A 20,359-nucleotide genomic window follows, 5' to 3' on the forward strand; every position below is an offset into this window, starting at 1 on the left:
GAGGGCGCGCAGGAGCGATCGTGTCAACAGCCCGGGTCATCTCTGTATTCCACAGATCGACCAGGGCTTCGACAGGAGCGCCAGTCTTATCAGCCGGAAAAACCCCCAGAGCCTTTTGAAAACCTTCAGAATTCATTAGTCTCCGGTGGCGGACCAATTTAATAGGTCCCCCACCCTTGCAGAGGGAAAAGGCTACTGAAAGTCTAAACTTCACCAAGCAATGATCTGTCCATGACAACGGGAGAGATGTAAAACTCCCCACATCCAGATCACTATCCCCATGTCCAGTAGCAAAGACCAGGTCAAGAGTATGCCCCGATGTATGTGTTGGGCCACTAACATATTGAGACAGCCCCATGGTTGTCATGGCGGCCATGAAGTCCTGAGCTGCCCCAGACAAAGTAGCCTCAACATGAATGTTGAGATCTCCCAGTACTAATAGTCTGGGGGATCTCAACAGTATCTCCGAGACCACTTCCGTCAGCTCAGTTAGGGAAGCCATTGGGCAGCAAGGTGGGCGGTACACCAAAAGGATTCCCAGTCTGTCCCTCTGGCCCAGCACAAGGTGCAAACACTCCAGACCAGTGATTGCATGGACATGGTGCTTGGTGAGTGAGATGGAACTCTTATAGACCACAGCGACCCTCCCCTCCCCGACCCTCAGATCTACCATGATGCTGAACCAGATACCCCGGTGGGCAGAGCTGGGACAGACTAACTCCTCCCTGTTCACCCACCCAGGCCTCGGTTATACATGCCAGATCGGCCACCTCGTCCACAATCAAATCATGGACGAGGGAGGTTTTATTATGTACCGATCTGGCATTAAAAAGCAGCAACTGGAGATCTGAGAGTTGGCTGATAGGACAACCAACAACCCTGCGGGTATGAGAAGGACCAGAACGCGGCACAGCCACTACATGTCTGGGCTGCGTTCACCTTACCTGGCACGTCCCTCTCATATCACCATACCTCCCTCTACCCGTCACTACGGCAATTGGGGCCCCCTCAGGTCTCCCCTCTTGATGATAAAATCTCTTCCCGAGGCACATGATAAACTATAAATACAAAAAACTCATATACATAAAAATACACATTCACTCACAACATACACTCATATAACACCCATTCATCCACTTCAAACCCACACAGAAGACACAGTCCCGTATTCTGTGCGCCCAAACGCCAGCTCTAAGACCGTTCTTCTTCCCATGTAAAACGCCACCTGGGGCCTGGTCCTGCAAGGTGCCCAAGTGCAGAGCAGGAGCCCAAGAAGGAGAGAGCAAAGACGCCAGCAAAGCAGCAGCAGCAAAGCAGGCAGATGGCTCTCCCTCCCTGGGCGGTGATGGTCCTCTTCCCTTGCAGGCACTGGATCTCCCAAGCCCCCTCAGCCAGCCGGCTTATATATCCCCTCCAGAGAAGGGACAGGTGGAACAGTATCAGGCACAGCTGGCTGAGTACCTGGGGCCTGGTCCTGCAAGGTGCCCACGTGCAGAGCAGGAGCCCAAGAAGGAGAGAGCAGAGATGTTGGCCAAGCAGCAGCAGCAGCAAAGCAGGCAGATGGCTCTCCCTCCCTGGGCGGTGTTGGTCCTCTTCCCTTGCAGGCACTGGATCTCCCAAGCCCCCTCAGCCAGCCGGCTTATATATCCCCTCCAGAGAAGGGACAGGTGGAACAGTATCAGGCACAGCTGGCTGAGTACCTGGAGCCTGGTCCTGCAAGGTGCCCAAGTGTAGATGTTGAACAGCATGGGGGACAGAACTGACCCCTGCGGAACCCCATACTGGAGAGTCCTGGGTGCCAAGCAATGTTCCCCAAGCACCACCTTCTGGAGGCGACCTGCCAAGTAGGAGCAGAACCACTGCAATGCAGTACCTCCCACTCCCAACTCAGCCAGTGTCCCCAGAAGGATACCATGGTCGATGGTATCGAAAGCTGCTGAGAGATCAAGGAGAATCAACAGAGTCACACTCCCCCTGTCTCTCTCCCGACAAAGGTCATACAGGGTGACCAAGGCTGTTTCTGTGCCAAAACCAGGCCTGAAACCCGACTGAAATGGATCCAGATAATAGGTCTCATCCAAGAGTGTCTGGAGCTGGCCTGCAACCACTCGTTCCAGGACCTTGCCCAGGAATGGAACATTTGCTACCAGCCTATAGTTATTAAGATTTTCTGGGTCCAGGGAGAGTTTCTTCAGGAGTGGTCTCACTACCGCCTCTTTCAGGCAGCCAGGGACCACCCCCTCTCAATAGAGAGGCATTAATCACTTTCCTGGCCCAGCTGGCTGTTCCATCCCTGCCAGCTTTTATTAGCGGAGAAGGGCAAGGATCCAGCACAGAAGTGGTTGCACGAACCTGTCCAGGCACCTTGTCAACATCCTCAAGCTGCACCAACTGAAACATATGGGTGAAATAACACAAAAATGCATTATATGATGAAAAACTGCTTCCAAAATGAGTACAATGGTAAAAACTGTCCACAAAAAATGTGTATTAGGAGAAATTCAAACTAAAATGCTGGAGAATTTTCATGAGGTTTTTTTAAAAAATGAACACTATGTAGAGAACTGAATTGAAGATTGGAAAAATTAGAAACAGAGAAAACTGAAATCGACACATCTTTCCACCTCTATGCCACAGGGACAAAGTTGTTCATTAAGCAGAATCTGTTAATCATATTAAATTTGCCACTTAAGAAAGATGAGGGTGATCATTAAAAACTAGTGAGCATTATTGCTCTCCTGTATTTGTAAATAATTAATATCTGCAAGAATGATTTGAAATACTAGTTAAAGATAGTGGAGAGCAAAACTTACCAGCTCCAATTCTCAGATGGAGTAAATGCAGGTTTCAGTGGAGGGAGGATGCCACTGGCTCTACCCTCTTCATGAGACACTGCTGCTATTCCTCACATTTCTGGGTGTCAGTGCAGGGTTAAAATGCACAGGCAAAGTTGCCGCCAATAAAATAAATATTTATTAAATATTGGTTAAATATTTAAAAGTTCAGGCAATCATAAAAGTATTTATGCCTGGCAACTTATCCAAACTTTTTAGCATTGTCGATCTATTATATATGGTTTATTGCCAGTCTCTCCCCTGTGATGAAGCCACTGCATAAACTGCTGGTCCAAGGACAAGCCTAGGTCTACAGTTTGTCAGCAGACACTTCATTTAGCCAAGCAGACTCTTCCTGGTACATCTACTTTGGTGCACCCGAATCCTCTTCTGCTGCTGTTTGCCTGTGATGCTTCAACTGTGGGGCTGGGGGAAGTTGTCTCTCATAGGATAGAAGCCAGAATGGCCAACTACTTACATGTCTCAGATGCTCTCCGAGGCAAAACCAGCCGAAGTGAGGATAGAAAATGAGGTGTTACCTTTGATATCTGACAAAATTCCATGAGTATTTCTGTGGATGCCAGTTCACACTTTTATTTATTTATTTATTTATTTAATTTGATTTCTATACTGTCCATAGCAAGCTCTCTGGGCGGTGTACAAACAATAAGATATATAATTATATTTCAGTTTTAAAACAAACCTTAAAACACAATTAGACGAGCAGACAAAACACAACCAACTTAAATAATATCAAATACAAATACAAAATACAAGATACAAATATTATCACTGATCATAAGCTCTTGCTTCACATTTTGGGCCCTTGAGTAGCAGTTCCCTCATTGCAGCACCTAGGTTGCAGTTACATTGGGCTCTGATGCTCGCCTCCTATAGGTATGACTTAGTGGTCAAACATTCTCATCAGGAAAATCCAGGTGCACTCTCTTGCTCGCCTCTACTAAGGCAGGAGTCCCACCAATTAATCTACAATGCCAGGTGGCCTTTTAGAAAAAGTCAGGTAAAGATATTGCTGGTGCAACCCATGCAGAACCCATCATTTTATTTATTTATTTATTGTATTTATATACCGCCCCATAGCCAAAGCTCTCTTCGGCAACCAAGAGGTCTTCTGTATCTTTAAAAGGTGTGCAAGGGGAAGGGAGAATTCCACCTTGTGGTTTTTCTCATTACGGTGTTGCAAGAACACCAGCACTTGGCTGACTTTCTCTTCTCCTAAAGATACAGGATCAGTCTCAGGCCATGAACCTGGTAACCCTAGTTACATATCTTATGGAGAGGAAGGATATGTCGGTTACCCGTAAGGCACGTGTTATCAGATATTACTCTGAACAGCCACTTCATGGCAACACTGCATTTCCTGTTGAGTGAAATGGACCAGAGGACAAATTCCAAGAACCACAATCAACTCTACATTGAAGTTCCAGAAGTAGAGAGGTGCATCGGGACTTAATTTGTTCATGATGAGCTAATAAATTGTTGGGAAGAAATGTGGTAAAGTGCATGCAACAGTACTGGGAGGGTGAAAAGTTAATAATTGTAGGAGGGGCTATCTGCCTTCCAAAAGCAACATGAGATGAACAACGCTTGGTTGGTTTTTTGTGTCATTGATAAGGTGGCTGACTGTAGGTAAAGGCTCTGGATCTCAGTTGTGTGGTTATTGTTATATGCCTTCAAGTTGCGGCTTCCAACAGCATCTGTTATAAACCACCCTGTTCAGATCTTGTAAGTTCAGGTCTGTGGCTTCCTTTATGGAATTAATCCATCTCTTGTTTGGTCTTCTTCTTTTTGAGAGGAATGAGAATCATGTCTTCTCATTATGTGTCCAAAGTATGATAACCTCAGTTTCATCATTTTAGCTTCTAGTGATAGTTCTGGTTTAATTTGTTCTAACACCCAATTATTTGTCTTTTTCGCAGTCCATGGTATCTGCAAGGCTCTCCTCCAACACCGCATTTCAAATGAATTGATTTTTCAGTTGTGTTCAATACTGATATAAACAGTCACATTTCATTAGACTGAGCAGCAGTGTCTGTTCTTACAGTCAGCCCAAAGAGTCCTCTGATTCTCTGCTACAGCAGCAGGGAGTGGGGATCTCAGCAAATCCAGGTAAGTCAGGTGATTCTGAATATATGTTGTTTGGGAAGGCAAAGAGATCCATTGCCTGGGATGCAGGCAAGGGAATTCATCTGGCCCAGGGCACTGTCTGATGTCATATGATGCAGCAGCCTTCCTGAAGATAAGGAGGTCTGGTCCTGGGCTGCTTTCACACTGCACTTTATTCCGTTATTCTGACGATTTCTTACCTGGTAATTTGTGCATTATATATGCATGAGTGAAGTACAAAAACGAGACGTGTTAGAGACAGTTGCGCGAAATGCCGCTATATCAGCTGAAAAAGTTGCTGTTCCTTAACGCAACAGGTACTGCAGTGTGAGAGGGATTTTAGAAATCGGGACAGAAGCACTACCTTTTAAATCCGTTAAACTAACACAATCAGCCCCATGTGTGAAAGCAGCCCTGGTCAGTTCCTGGATGGGAGTTTGCTTCGGAACTCTATGTACACGGCCATGAGTTCCATGGTTAACAAAAGTGGGATATAAATGAAATAAACATCAGATTTCACAAGGAAGAGACTTGACATAAAAGTGTATCAACTTCTCCCATGAACTATTTTGGGTGGTGTGCAGCTGTAGTTTTCAAATATGAAACACATCTCACACCAACATAGCTATCAAGGGACCTACAAGCTGTCTGCTACAGATGCCCTCTATGGTTGCAGAGGATTCTGGGGCATATTTTCAGGTGCACTGTTCATGTGGGGTGCTGGCCAGGCCTATTGAGTCTCATCATTTCTTCAGTTATTGAGAATTTCATCCTAAAAAATTCCTCATACATTCTCTACTGGGGTGTATGTGGAATGGGGTCAGTTGCCTTTCAGAGAAGTTTGTCCATTACTGATTTTCTCATTGAGGACCTCCTCATACACTTTCATGAAATTCCACATTTTCACTTTGAAACCTAACTTTACACAGGACTTTGTGAACCATTTCATCCATTGCTGTATGAGTGTCTTGACATTACAAGCATGAAAATAACCCCAACTTTTCAGATGGTTCCTATTAATTTAGACGAAGGGTGTCTGACATGTGCCCTCCAAATGTTGTTCGACTACAACTTTCATCATTCTTGACCATTAGCCATGCTGGCTGGAGAAGACAGGAGTTGGAGTCCAACAACAAACTGGTGAGCATCACATTGGCTACCCCTCATTGAGAGCACAGGTGGGCAACTTGCAGCCCTGGGACCACATGCTGCCTTTGCCTAGGGTTGCCAGGTTCATGGCCTGAGACTGATCCTGTATCTTTAGGAGAAGAGAATGTCAGCCAAGTGCAGGTGTTCTTGCAGCTCTGTAATGAGAAAAACCACAAGGTGGAATTCTCCCTTCCCCCTGCACAACTTCTAGAGATACAGAAGACCTTTTGGATCAGCTCGATAGTGTTTATTTTTAATAAACTTTCAAAGAAACAAAAGACCTCTTGGAGGCTGGGACTGGCAACCAAGAGGTCTTCTGTATCTTTAAAAGTTGTGCAGGAGGAAGGGAGAATTCCGCCTTGTGGTTTTTCCCATTACAGAGCTGCAAGAACACCCACTTGGCTGACTTTCTCTTCTCCTAAAGATACAGGATCAGTCGCAGGCCATGAACCTGGCAACTCTACCCTTGCCCCAATTTTATATGGCCCTCAGCTTAATTGTAAAACTCCTCCTCAAGCAATCAGTTTAGACTTCTGGCAAGAGCAATCTGTCTCTCTCAGCATCCTGTTAGCATCACCTTCCATGGCCCCCAACTTCAGGGATGGAAGCCTGAATTGGAAGCCTTTAATTACTGATTCCTTCTGTTTTTGTTTTTCTTTAACTATTAAAGCTCTATTTTGCTTTAAAAAAAAAGAAAAAAAAAGAAAACCAGTAATCACAACTGCCCACACCTGCAAAGGAACTGACATGAAAGGCAATTCAGGCTGCAATCCTGTGACACTTTCTTTGGAGTTAGGCCCTGATGTGAGAGTTGAGAAGTTTGACCTTTTGTTATGCCTGAACGTCAAGTTCACAATGTTCCTCCTTCTCTCCCTTCCTTGTTTTCTTCCTGAATCAGCAGTCAGGGTTGACCTTTGTTTCACTCCTGCCAAAATTCTGGTGCAGATTAGGCTGCTGGGTCAGTTTCTCAGGCAAAGACCTAACCAAGGGTTAACTCACTCCAGTACTAAGGGTTTTCATTTGGAGACAGCTGGTGAAGCTCTATGCCCTGCTGGTCATCTGCCAGGAGGGTAGAAAGAGAGTCTGCTGATTCCAGACTCCACTGTAGCACATAAGAGAATCTACCTGCCTATGTTAGTAGTTAGGACAAGTTCAGAAGTTAGAACGACCATTTTCTTGTTCATTTACATTTACTAGAATCAGGGAAGAGGGAAAAATTCAGTTCACGTTTAAAGGTGAAGCTCCCCAAGTCACCCTTTTCAAAACAAAACGTGAACCAAAGGCATAAAGGCATCCTTTGAAATTCGTGCTTCTCAGAATTTTGCAGTGCTGATCTCCAGCCAAGTAATATGTGCAAATATGCATCTATGTGGGCAAAATGTGCACAAGATGCATATACTGGAGAAAATAATATACAAAATTGCATAATATTAGGGAACATTGCTTTGAAACAAATATGGATATTGTTGAGCCTCAGCTCTCCCTGGAAGGGCAGGGAGGGGGGAGGCATGAGTTTCAGGTGCCTCAGCTGCCAGAAGGCGTGAAAGACCCAGGAGTTGTTGAGTCTGAGCAGGACCTTGGGGGTGGGTGGGAGCGAACTTGAACTCAAGCTAATTCCCACAGATGGCGTGATCTCCGAAGAGGAGAGTGTGCCGCCCCCAGTTCTTGCAGAGGACCTGCTGGGGGAAGCTCTGGAGAACTTGCCAACTCCTCCCTTGTCAAGCAGTTCCCAGGGTGCCACCAGCCTCCTGACCTCGAGCCTGCTACTCAGGAGCAGGTATCCTCTGATGAGCCGTTGGAAACATGCCCCCCCCCCCATCACCTTGCTCCCGCCGCCATGAGAAGCGGACAGGGCAGAGACAGGACTTGCGAAGGAGTCAGAGATTACGCTCAAAAACGTTCCCTACTTAAGCTTGCAGCTCACAGTGGGGAGCTGCTGAGTCAACTTCCTTCATTCACTGCAGAGCATGCCTAGAGGGTAGTTAGGGACTTTTAGTGAGTTAGTGCAGGCTTTTCTATGAAGCACAATGCCTTTGATGTATCCATTACTTTAATAAAACGAGATTTAATTGCACCCGCATCTCAGCCTCATGGTTCCAGCTCTGGATGGGACAGATATGCAGCAAAATTGCACATAGAAATGTGTATATTAGGAGAACTTTGCACTAAAATCTGAATTTTCCTGAGGACTTAAAATTAATAATTGCAAAGTGATATGGGAATGTGGAGAACTGCTCCACTTACTAAACCCCACCGCTCCCATCATGTTAGGCCCCCTAGACCTTCCTTTTTGCACCCTATGCGACTACCATGCTCTCCTTTCACCTTCTTAGTCCTATTTCTGAAGCTCTCTCTCTGTTCTATTCTGCAGCTGCACTTTGCAGCCCTGTTTTCACCTTCACCCCCATGTCCCTATCTCTTCCCCCTCTTTTTCTGCAACCTCCCCCTGCACACAGACCACCCACCTGGCAATCTCTGCTTCCTCCCACACATTTCAATTAAACCCCCTTTTCAACTTCTGCCCAATTATGAAGTCACCACTAGTCTTCAGCCAATTTTGTACCCTATTCCCATGCCCTCCGCTCCCTTCTTTTTTGCAACCCCCTTTGCCTGTTTTCACCTTCACCTCCTTTTCTTCCCTCCTGCTCACTCATTTGCTCAACTCCCTTGCATGCAGTCCACCCACATTTCTATGCCTCTTCTTCCCTTCTGTGCTGGAACCCCCTTTGCACAGCTGGGTTTCACTTTCACCCCTTTTCCTCCCCCTTTTTCTCAATTCCCCCGTGCATACAGGCCACCCTCATTCCCATGCCTCCTCTCCCTCCTATTCTGCAGCCCCCCTTGCATACACATCCCATTTCTTGGTTGTAAACAATGGCAGGGGTTTGAATATAACATGAAGGGAATTGGGAAAGGTTCTGTTGTACCTATATGAATTTTTTAGTGTTAGCTTCCATTTTGTTCCCATCTTTGCTATTTCTTCTTGTTACAAGTGTTTTTTTTAAACCCTAACCCTCAGTGTTCCTTCCTTCATGATCTCCTGTTGTTTTAAACCACCATTTCCCACATCTTACTGTCCCTCTCTGTCCTCACTGTTTCATCATGGCAGGAGAGGACCTTGGTGACAAGCAGAGCTTGGAAAAGTTACTTTTTTGAACTACAACTCCCATCATCCCCAGACAGCATGGCCACTAGATTGGGCTGATGGGAGCTGTAGTTCAAAAAAGTAACTTTTCCAAACTTTGGTGACAAGTAGGGTTGCCAGGCTCAGGGTCTGAGACTTGATCCTGTATCTTTAGGAAAAGAGAAAGTCAGCCAAGTGCAGGTGTTCTTGCAACTCTGCAATGGGAAAAACCGCAAGGTGGAATTCTCCCTTCCCCCTGCAAAACTTTTAAAAATACAGAAGACCTCTTGGTTGCCAGTCCCAGCCTCCAAGAGGTCTTCTGTTTCTTTAAAAGTTTATTAAAAATAAACACTATCGAGCTGATCCAAACAAAGTGTTAGAGTAAAAAGAGGTTGTGTGCCCCCATTTTCAGAAAAGAGAGGGGGCGCACTTGAACCAGCATAACAGTAAATGTTGTCTACGTCCTAAGTCTAAGTAACAGTAAGTCCTACCCAATGATCCTGGGTTCAAATACACCACTGAACCATCCCCTGGCTGGTTTATTTATCTGCTTACACCCGGGGAGGTTTGAAGTGGTAGTGATCAGGCTGTGTGCCCAGGATGCTTTATTAAGCCTGACAGTCCTGAGTCTGAATGTTAGTGAGAGCGAGGGCACCAAGGTGCTGGGCTTATATGAAAATGTGGCATGAGGTTCTCAAGTGGGATATATGAAGTCTCAAGACCTCTCACAAACCCTCAGAAATGAAGCCTAATCCAGTCTTCTCCAATTTGGCAGCCTCCAGATGTTTTGGACTACAACTCCCATCAGCCCTGCCAGCACAGCCATGCTGGCTGAGGCTAATGGGAGTTGTAGTCCTAAACATTTGGAAGGCATCAGGTTGGGGAAGGCTGGTCTAAGCACTAGTACTACTGATGTACATTCAGCTACCAGTGCTGACTTCAGAACAAAGGATTTTTTCAAACATTATGCAACAACAGACTTGAGTGTGCTCCTGAAAGAATATCCATCAAGGAGTCACAACCAATCCTGATATGATAAACAAATTCTTTAGCAAATTGTGCTGGACGTCCCCCACCAAGAATAGAATCAGACCATTATCCAGAAAATATGTTCATTGCTTCCCCCCTCCCCCTCTCCTGGCCACCATTAAGATACAGGCTGTCTTTGCTATTTGACTCTGGTCTTCTGACTCCCTTCTATCCTTTCCACACACCTTCTTCCATCACCAGTTTGTAGAATTATAGATTAAGGCTGTGAGCACACTAGTCACCTACTGCAAAGTGTTTCCATTGGCCACACCTGGAAGAGCAACGGGTTAATCTGCCGATTAGTTGCGAAATCTCTTGTGAGATTTTTTAAAAAATGCACTCAAGCTGATCCCATCCTTTTTTACAGTAAAAAGGGGTGGGGTTTGACTAGCTTCGTGTGCCCCTGCTTTCAGAAAAGAGAGGTAGAGATGCACTGAAACTGTCAGGACTGAGTGTGTCTACCCTAAGTTAGAACTCTTGATCCAGGAGATGTTTCCCATATGTTCCCTCTTCCCAGCTTCCATTCTCAAAATCTACTACAGTAGGCCTGTTTCTTGCATTGTATAATTCCTTGGGATCCATGGGTGGGGGAAAAAAGGGGAAGAGATGGGAAATACTTGGGGTCCTATGAAATACCAACCTCACACTCTGTTAATTTTCAGATCTTGGTCCAATCCAAAGAGTCTATTGCACTGCGTTGGAAAGAGCATTACCATGACCTCCTTAATCATAACTCTATTGTGGCTGGTGAGGTCTTTTTGCAAATTCCATAACAACAAACTAGAGACAAGCTTGCAGTATCCCCTAATTTGGATGAAGTCAGTAAAGCCATTAATCAAATGAAGAATAACAAAGCTAGTGGACATGATGGGATTTCTGCTGAAGTCTTTAAAGAAGGTGGGCCTGAATTTACACAACAACTTCATAAGCTCATAAAAAAAAATCTGGATGAGGGAGGAGATCGCAGAAGACTTTAGGGATGCCATAATTTTAACCCTTTTGAAGAAGGTTGATAGAACAGATTGTGGGAACTATCGAGGCATTTTTCTTCTTGCTACTGCAAGTAAAATCCTTACAAGGATCCTTGCAAATCACCTCCTACCTATCTCAGAAGATGTCCTCCCCAAATCCCAAAATGTTATCCGCCCTTCCAAACGTTGGTCACTTTTCCTATCTTGGCAGCCATCTCTCTATAAAAGCTGACATTGATGCTGAAATTCAGCATCGTCTGAGCTCTGCGAGTGCCACATTCTCCCGAATAAAGTGTAGAGTGTTCGAGGATCAGGATATTTGCAGGGAGACCAAAATGCTTATTTACAAAGCCATTATACTACTGACCTTACTGTACACCTGTGAAACATGGACCATTTATAAACACCACTCCCAACTTTTGAAAGATTCCACCAACACTGCCTCTGGAAAATGTGCAAATTACTTGGGAAGACAGACTGACTAATGTTAGCATTTTGGAAGAAGCAAAGACTACCAGTGTTGAAACAATGATCATTCAACATCAACTTTGCTGGACTGGCCATGTTGTTTGAATGCCTGATCACCGTCTTCCAAAGCAGCTACTTTACTCCCAACTTAAGGATGGAAAATGGAATACAGCAAAAGCAGTTTAAAGATGTTCTTAAAGCTAATCTAAAAAAATGTAACATGAACATCGAGAACTAGGAAGCTTTGGCCCATGAGCGTCCCAATTGGAGGTTGGCTCTTATCAAAGGTGCTATGGACTTTGAGGAAGCACGAGTACAGGGCGAAAGGGACAAATGAGCTAAGTGGAAGGCACGTCAAGCAAATCCTCATTGTGACAGTCTTCCATTTGGAAACCTATGTCCTCATTGTGGGAGGCTGTGTGGATCTAGAATTGGCCTCCACAGTCACTTACGGACCCACCATTAAAGACCTTTTCTTGGAAGACAATCTTACTCAACCACAAGTGATCTCCAATGAATGAATCCAGAGGAAGCTAGCTGAGCTCATGGCCTATTGGAATCAATGTGGCTATTGCCTGGGATTGTGACGGGACTACAAGCAGACACAACTGGGTAGGAACAGCAACTGAAAGTAGTTAACATCACAACTTAAAAGATGAAGTATACACAACATCAACCTGGTGAAATAGTATCATTTTGTTTTACTTTCTTTTTCTACTGAGATATCCTTGCCACCACTGCCACCACCACCACGACCTTCTGACCCTTCTGCTTCACTCTGTTTCTCCTGTTATCCCCCCCAGACTACCACCCCATTTTCTATTCTCACAGGCCTCCCAGAACCCCCCTTTTCTTGGCCTGATTCAGATCCTTGGACCAGAATATTTACAACAGCAGAGGATCTCCAGTCTGAGGGACTCCTCCAGGTGCTCTGAAATAAGTAGTGCTTGCCATTATTTGTGCGTGAAACTGAGTGAGTTTGGACACAGGTCTGTTTTGATCTTGATATTCTGATGATTCTTGCCTGGATGATTTAAATCACAAAATAAAATCTTCAGATTTTAGCTTTCAGTGTTGATCATAGTGTTAGAAAATGTGTTCCCAGCAATGTTTACCATAAAAAGGTGAGTGTAATAGCTGAAAGTTGTAAATGAGCAGCAGAAAGTGCAACATATATACAATAAGGATTTTGATGGAGAGCCAATTATATAAGGCATCTTGAAACCCACAATATACATTTGGTAAATTGCATTTTCAACTATCCAGTATTTTAGGAACAAGTTATCTCTGTTTTATAAAGCTGTTGTTTTGTGCTTGTTCAAGGCCAATTCTGATTTCTCGAAATGAATTAATATATATAGTGAATGGCAGTATTCAGGGATTGCATGGCAGTTGGACTAAGCTGAAATGCTATAGCCAAGAATCAGTGATAACAACCTATTTTTATCATTTCACAGTCAGCAGATTTTAATCTTCCTATTCCAGGAGATCTGAAGACCAAAGGCTTTATAACACATGGTGAAATCAGTGGGATCTATGAAGCTCTTTGGCAAAGTATTCCCATGGTTGGGATCCTCATGTTTGGTGACCAGCCTAATAACATTGTGCACATGAATGCAAAGGGAATGGCTGTTGTGCTGGACATCCAAACAATGAAAACAGAAGATTTAGTGGACACTGTGAACACTGTCATCAACAATGCTACGTGAGTCAATTGTAAAACCTCCTCATGAAGTGAGGTAATTAGCCTAGATAATGCATGTGGCATGTTTGAGGAGTATGGCAATGATTCAGCTTGCCTGGGAAAATAGGCAGAAACCACACCAAAGTGTCATAGGCAGATGATGGAAAAGTATTTTAATTTCATTCTGGAACTTGCTAACAGACTTTGCTACAATATTCCAGAAATATTCATCTTGACCAGAAATTGCTTTCAGTTAAGCAGCTGTAATATTAGCACTAAGCCACTTTGGATTTTGAATGGAAGACAGTAGGTAACATTTAATGCTGCATAATGATTTCCAGAGGGGTAACCATACGAGTCTGGTGCAGCAAAAGACAAACAACAACTATGATGCAGAATATTTGTAAATTTTTAAGGTGCCATAAGACTCTTTTGATGTTTTTAATCCTGGGGTTAATTACCAAGGACTTCAAGATTGCAGTCCTTGCTAAATGGCAAAGGAAACCTGAGCTCTGTCTCTCCCGGTTTGTTGTTAATTCTCTCTCCCTCTCTCTTCCTCAGCCCCTCCATCTAATCCTTCAGATATAAGGAAAATGCAATAAGGCTGTCGCAGATCCACCACAACCAACCGATAAAGCTTCTGGACCAGGCTATCTTTTGGATTGAGTTTGCCATGGGCCACAAAGGTGCCAAGCACTTGAGAGCAGCTGCCCATGACTTGACCTGGTACCAGTATCATTGCCTGGACATCATCGCCTTCTTGCACAGTAGCCTTCATATTCATTGTTCTTAAATGCTGCCCCTTTTGTTGGCAGAAATATGGTAGAATCATTATGAAGACAAAAACAGATTAAACTCCTGGGACTCAACCATCATTGTGTGGCTGACATTACTCAGTATGCTCAGACTTGGAATGCTAAAGCCCCTTTATGCAATCTGTTTTCGAAACCTTTAATCATTTGCAAAAACGTCCAATTCAGTTGAAGGTATAAGCAAGCCAACCTGCAGCAGGCTCCATTGTCCACATTGAAGCCATCTCCCTTCCCAATATTGGCATAGTGATCCAGAAAAAAAAGTGAAAATGGCTGCTTCATAGAATCTAATTCTGCATCTGCCAAAGTTATGAATATTGAAATTCTTAAGATGAATTATAACTTTTTTAGCATCGTGTCAGAATTGCAAATATGCTTCAGTTCTCCAGGATTGGAATTAATGGTACTGCATACAGAATTCAGTTTCCTCAGAGCCCTAGCTTTCTTTCTTTTTAAAAGCAAGTTTCTCCCCAAAGCAAAGGTATGCATGAAAATGCATTTACCCTCATGCCATAATCATATTGGGAGACAGAACAACTTTATATATCACCTAATTTAAAAGCTATAGTGGCAAACTCCTGCTCTACATTTCTTCTTTTGTTCAAGTGAAGTCAATGAGGGATCAGAGCAGAACATTTTCAGTGGTGGCCCCTTGCTTTGGAATTATTTGTATCAGAAAAAGCTCTCAGCAATCCTTCTGTCTTCGTTTGGCATCTGGGAGAGAACTTTTATATTAAATTACTTTTAAGGAGGGTAGGATTATATATTTTGATCTGGCTGGCTTTGTATACTGTTCACTATAATTTGAGATTCTAGTAGGTGATGTTTATTGTAATATATTTGTTGTGGGTAGTTTTTTACTTTTATGCTGTAAATTGATGCACTGCAGAGTAAAGCTCAAATTTTATAAATTATATATATAAGGATCAAGGCTCATTAACAAGGTATCACTTTGTTTTGTTTTTAAAAAGCCAAATAAACTTAAATCATTTATGTCAGCACAGACGTAGATGTCCCTTCCCTCCACTACTGCTGCAAATACAATACAGGGATAGTGAACTTTGAGGATGATAGGAAAGCCATATCCTTAAGCCAAGGCATTGTAGAAGGGGAAGCTGAGGGCTCCCTCAACCTTGAGTGGGACAACTAGTATTTTCAGTCAGGCATCTACAAAAAAATGTATGCAGGAAATGAGAAATTAAGAAGAAATGGGGTTGCTTTAAGAGTGAGAAGTGATGTAGCAAAAGCAATTAGGAGCTATAGTGCAAGGTCTGAGCGAGCGATATCAATGAGATTTAATGGGAAACCTATCAACATAACCATCATCCAAGTCTATGCTCCAACAGTAAACACAGAAGAGGAAATGGAGACATTTTATGCAGAAATACAGGAAAAAATTGATCATACACCAAAACAGGATGTTCTGATAATCATGGGGGACTGGAATGCAAAACTAGGGAACAGAGAAGAACTAGGAATTGTGGGGAAATGGGGCTTAGGAGATAGAAATGAAGCAGGAGAGAGATGTAGTGAATTCTGTGAAGCCAATAATTTGTGTCTTGCAAACACATTTTTTGAGCAACCAAAAATATGACTGTACACATGGACATAACCAAATGGTCAATATAGGAATCAAATTGATTATATAATTGGTAACAGAAGATGGAGAAGTTCCATACTTCCTGCAAAAACAAGACCAGGAGCAGACTGCGGTACAGATCATGAACAGGTCATATCGAAAATCAGAGTTAAGCTAAAGCAATCATAATGCCAAAATATAATTTAAATAACATCCCAGAAGAATATAAAGATCAAATAAGGAACAGATTTGAGGCTTTAAACTTAGTTGATAGAGAAACAGAAGAATTATGGATTGAAGTCAGAAACATTATCAGGGAAGAATGCAAAAAGACAATACCTCTAGTTAAAAAGAGAGAAAGACCTCAATGGATGACTGAGGAAACTCTTAAAATTGTTAAAGATGAAGGAAAGCAAAAGCAAAAGGAGATAGACACACTGTTAGAACCCTAAATGCAATAATATAGTGACTAGTACGTAGGGACAACGAGAACTATTACAATAGTTATTGTATAGAAATAGAAGGATAATAGAAAAGGTAGGATAAGAGCCTTATTCCAAAAGATTAGAGAAATCAAAGGGAAATTTAAACCAAGAGTAGGTATGTTGAATAATCAGCAGGGGAACACACTGATGAGATAAAATAAAAGGAAGATGGAAGCAATACACTGAAGAATTATATAAAAGAGATGCAAATGACAGATTCATTCACAGAGGAACCGTATGATGATGAACCAGAAATTTTAGGATGTGAGGTGGAAGCTGCTCTTAAAATACTTGGAAGAAACAAATCACCTGGAAGATGGACTGCTGGCAAGTGATGGGTTGCATCTCACAAGGACTGGGAAGAATGTGTTTGGCCACAGCATGGAGAAGTTCATCAGGAGGGCTTTAAATTGAATCCTAAAGGGGAGGAAGATATAAACATGGTGGTAACGACTGATGAAGGCTTATGCACAGTAGCGGGACCAAAGAGATCGGCTCTAATAGGGCCCAGTAACAGCCCTCAGAAAAATGTAGTAAGGAAGCCAAGCCATAAATCACATGGTCTTCGATGTCTGTATACTAATGCGCAGAGCATGGGAAACAAGCAGGACAAACTTGAACTCTTAATATAGGAGGGCAAATACGACTTGGTAGGTATAACTGAAACTTGGTGGGATGACTCCCATGACTGGAATACAGCAATTGAAGGATACAACTTGTTCAAGAAGAACAGAAGGAATAAAAAGGGAGGTGGAGTTGTGATATATGTTAAAAAGATATATCCCTGCACAGAAATACAAGAAGATGAGCTTAGTAGCTTCACCGAGAGTATCTGGATTAAAATTAATGGGGCAAGTAACAAAAGGAATGTGGTGCTTGGAGTCTACTACCGATCACCCAATCAAGGAGAAGATGAGGATGTAACTTTTGAAAAGCAATTTCCAATGTTTCAAGGAGGCATGAGGTAGTAGTAATGGGGGGTTTCAATTATTCTGATATCTGTTGGGAGACAAATTCTGCCAAACATGGCCCCTCCAATAAATTTCTGACTTGTGTTGCAGATAACTTCCTCCTACAGAAAGTGGAGGAAGCAACCAGAGGATCAGCTATCCTGGACTTGATTCTAAGTACGGTTCCATGGCAAGCGACCCTAATGAGAAAAGGAGTTGAAGATAGGTGGGAGTTCTAAAAGTGCAATGGCAAGCAATTGCAACAAGGAAAAAAGGGGGGGAAACAGCAGAAGAAGCCAATTTGGCTTCACAAAAAGCTTAGAGATGACCTGAAAACAAAAAAGGACACATACAGGAAGTAGAAAGAAGGTCAGGCCACAGGCAGGTATCACAGAATTGCAGCGATGGTGTCAGGAAGACTAAAGCTGAGAATGAGCTGAGGCTAGCGAGGGATGCTAAGAGCAACAAAAAAGCTTTGTTCAGGTATGTCCATAGTAAAAGACAGAGAAAATAAATGGTGGCACAGCTACTCAATGAGGATGGCAAAATGATAACAGATGACAAAGAAAAGGCAGAAGTGCTCGATTCCTACTTTGGCTCAGTCTTCTCCCCAAAAAGGGCCTATGACTAGGGTTGCCATATTGCCCGGTTAGCCGAGTTTTACCCAGATTCTATGCATGCCACCGGCGCCCAGCTAGCCCCTTACGTGGCCCGGATTCTCAGCTTTAATTAAAAAATTAAGTTTCTAGGTGGTCCGGTTCTCGAGATATGCATAAAAACATCAGCCGCCCCCCCGACTGTTAAATCTTTCTTTAAACAGTACTGTATACTGTAGCACTTCGTAGCTTTAACCCCGCCCGTTCAGGATTGCAGCCAATCGGACTTCCGGGAAGGGTTACTTCGCTTGTGCCTGCTTTTTGAGACGAGCTCTCGTCTCAGAAGAAGTTTTTTCAGCGTAAATCAGTCAGAACATTCTTTTTGACTGATGAAGATTTTCTCTCGGGAAGGGAGAAACATAGAGATTAACCATAAAAGCCTGTTTTTGTTTGGGAGGACTGGATCTCATTAATTTATGAGAGAAGGTTCAGCCAGCAATGCCGGAGGACGTCCATCACGCTCTAGCTGAATAAACGACACGTTTATCTTTTCTTTAAAGAAGAACGGACTTAAACAAGCAAGCACCCTTCTTTCTATATTTTTTTTTCATTTGGTTTAAATCGTTGCTGCAAAAAGAGATTTGTCAATGTATCAGCTATAAAAATCTTCTGGGTGAGTTAAAATTTTTCTCCTTTATTCACGAAACTAAGGAGGAAAGAAATTAGTTTTTATTGCAAAAAGCTGGCCTGGAAGTGCATTTTAAAGATATAAACGGAAGAGGGATTTCTATTTCGAGGAGGGAAAAAAATAAATAAATTTAATTTATGAACTTTGGAGCATTATATGTTTGGGATTATCTTCTTTTTTGTCTATTTCATTTTGACTAATCTACTTGTTCACGACGCCACTAACTCTTTTGAAGCTGGGAACTAAATTTGTTTTGTATTCCTGAACATAAGAGATAAGGCAGGCTGTACTGTCTACATTGTGACTTCATCGAGCCTGGAATATTAACCCAATTGTGACTGAAATAATTTTTGTTTTTGTGGTTCTAAGAATGGCAATCAGGAAAGGGGCTGAGACCATGGAAGAAATCATGTTTCAGAAAATAATGGATGAGATTGAGATAACGAAACAAACCCTGAGACAGGGTAGACAGAAGATGAAAAATGAATTTAGCAAAATGACGCAGGAGTTTAAAGAAATAGTGGATTCTGTGAGAGAGGCTCTGGAGACTGGAACAAATGTAGAATTGGAAAAAGATCTGGAGTCTATGGATACAAGAAACAAAGCTTACTGCTTAGAACTTAACGTTGTCTCTGAAGAAATTAATGAAGATAATAGAGATAACGTTATCAATGTCTTGGATAATTTTTGGGACTGGAATGATGTGATGGAGTTTGACATAGAAAAAATCTATGGAATTGGCTACAGATATGGGACAATGGAAAAATTCTTAAGAGATGAGCCAGTGCATTTTGTAAAAAAGAAGAGTAGAGATGTGACTTTACAACAATATCTCAGCAACATATTCAGAATTGATGGCAAGAAAAGATTTGTGATGAGGGAGATTCCCATCAGACTCTTATTATATGACTATGGCTATGACAGCAAGATTAATATGGGATACTGATAATGGAAGAATGGATACTGAAAATACTGGACTGAACAAGACTATTGAAGATGGAAGATGGAATCAATATTGATATTGGAAGAATGGCTATTGAAATCATTGGATCAAACTGGTTTGACAAGATGGATTAATCTATATGTTTATTTGGACTATGGCTATGATAACAAGATTATTATGGGATACTGATAATGGAAGAATGGCTATTGAAATTATTGGACTTAATAGGATTATCGATAATGGAAGAATGGTTACTGAAATTATTGGACTTAACAGGATTATTGAAAATGGAAGATGGAATTAATATTGATAATAGAAAAATGGCTATTGAAATTATTGGACCTAGTGGATTTGAACGAGATGGATTGGTCAACATGTTTATCTGGAGAAAAATTGAAAGATATATCTTTCAAGGAATTGAAATCTCTCTTTGACTTTTTGTGGGAAGAATAAAGTAATGTTTATGAGATTTGATGATTAGTTAAGATAGCTACTGGAGGAAAGTGATTTTATAACATAATTTAGGAGACAGGATTGTTATATATTGTAGACTTATAGCTGATCTGCGATAAATCGGAACTCAACATTTTATTTTATTGTTTAATAATTTTTGTTTTGTTTTGTTTTTTGTCTTCAAAAATTTGAATAAAAATTAATGGAAAAAAAAAAGGATTGCAGCCAATCAGGCATTGTGTTTCAGTTTCATTGACCTGCGGCAGTGTCTAGAAAACAAAATGGTGGTTTCACCCCGTTTATCTGAAAATCTCATAAATTGGGTAAGTATATACATTTCAGTTTTTTGTCCTCTTGTGTGCAGGAGTCAGATCTTGGGCAGTGTTTTGAAAACCTTCCCAATGCTTGCTTTTTGTAAAAGCAATGCTAATCCCATATGCCCAGAGTAAATCCCATTGAATTCAATA

At 42.4% G+C, this 20,359-nt stretch overlaps 1 long non-coding RNA gene and 1 pseudogene across 1 annotated transcript in view; one reads left to right on the top strand and one right to left on the bottom strand.

The window, feature by feature from the left end:
* Positions 1–20,359, bottom strand: part of LOC133366298 (uncharacterized) — a 65,684-nt gene that overhangs the window by 22,451 nt on the left and 22,874 nt on the right. The gene's annotated exons all lie outside the window — the stretch shown is intronic.
* On the top strand, positions 3,297–14,240 carry LOC133366743 (UDP-glucuronosyltransferase 2A1-like; annotated as a pseudogene).

This window comes from Rhineura floridana, chromosome 11 (assembly GCF_030035675.1).
Source record: "Rhineura floridana isolate rRhiFlo1 chromosome 11, rRhiFlo1.hap2, whole genome shotgun sequence".
In the NCBI taxonomy this organism is placed as follows: Eukaryota; Metazoa; Chordata; class Lepidosauria; order Squamata; family Rhineuridae; genus Rhineura; species Rhineura floridana.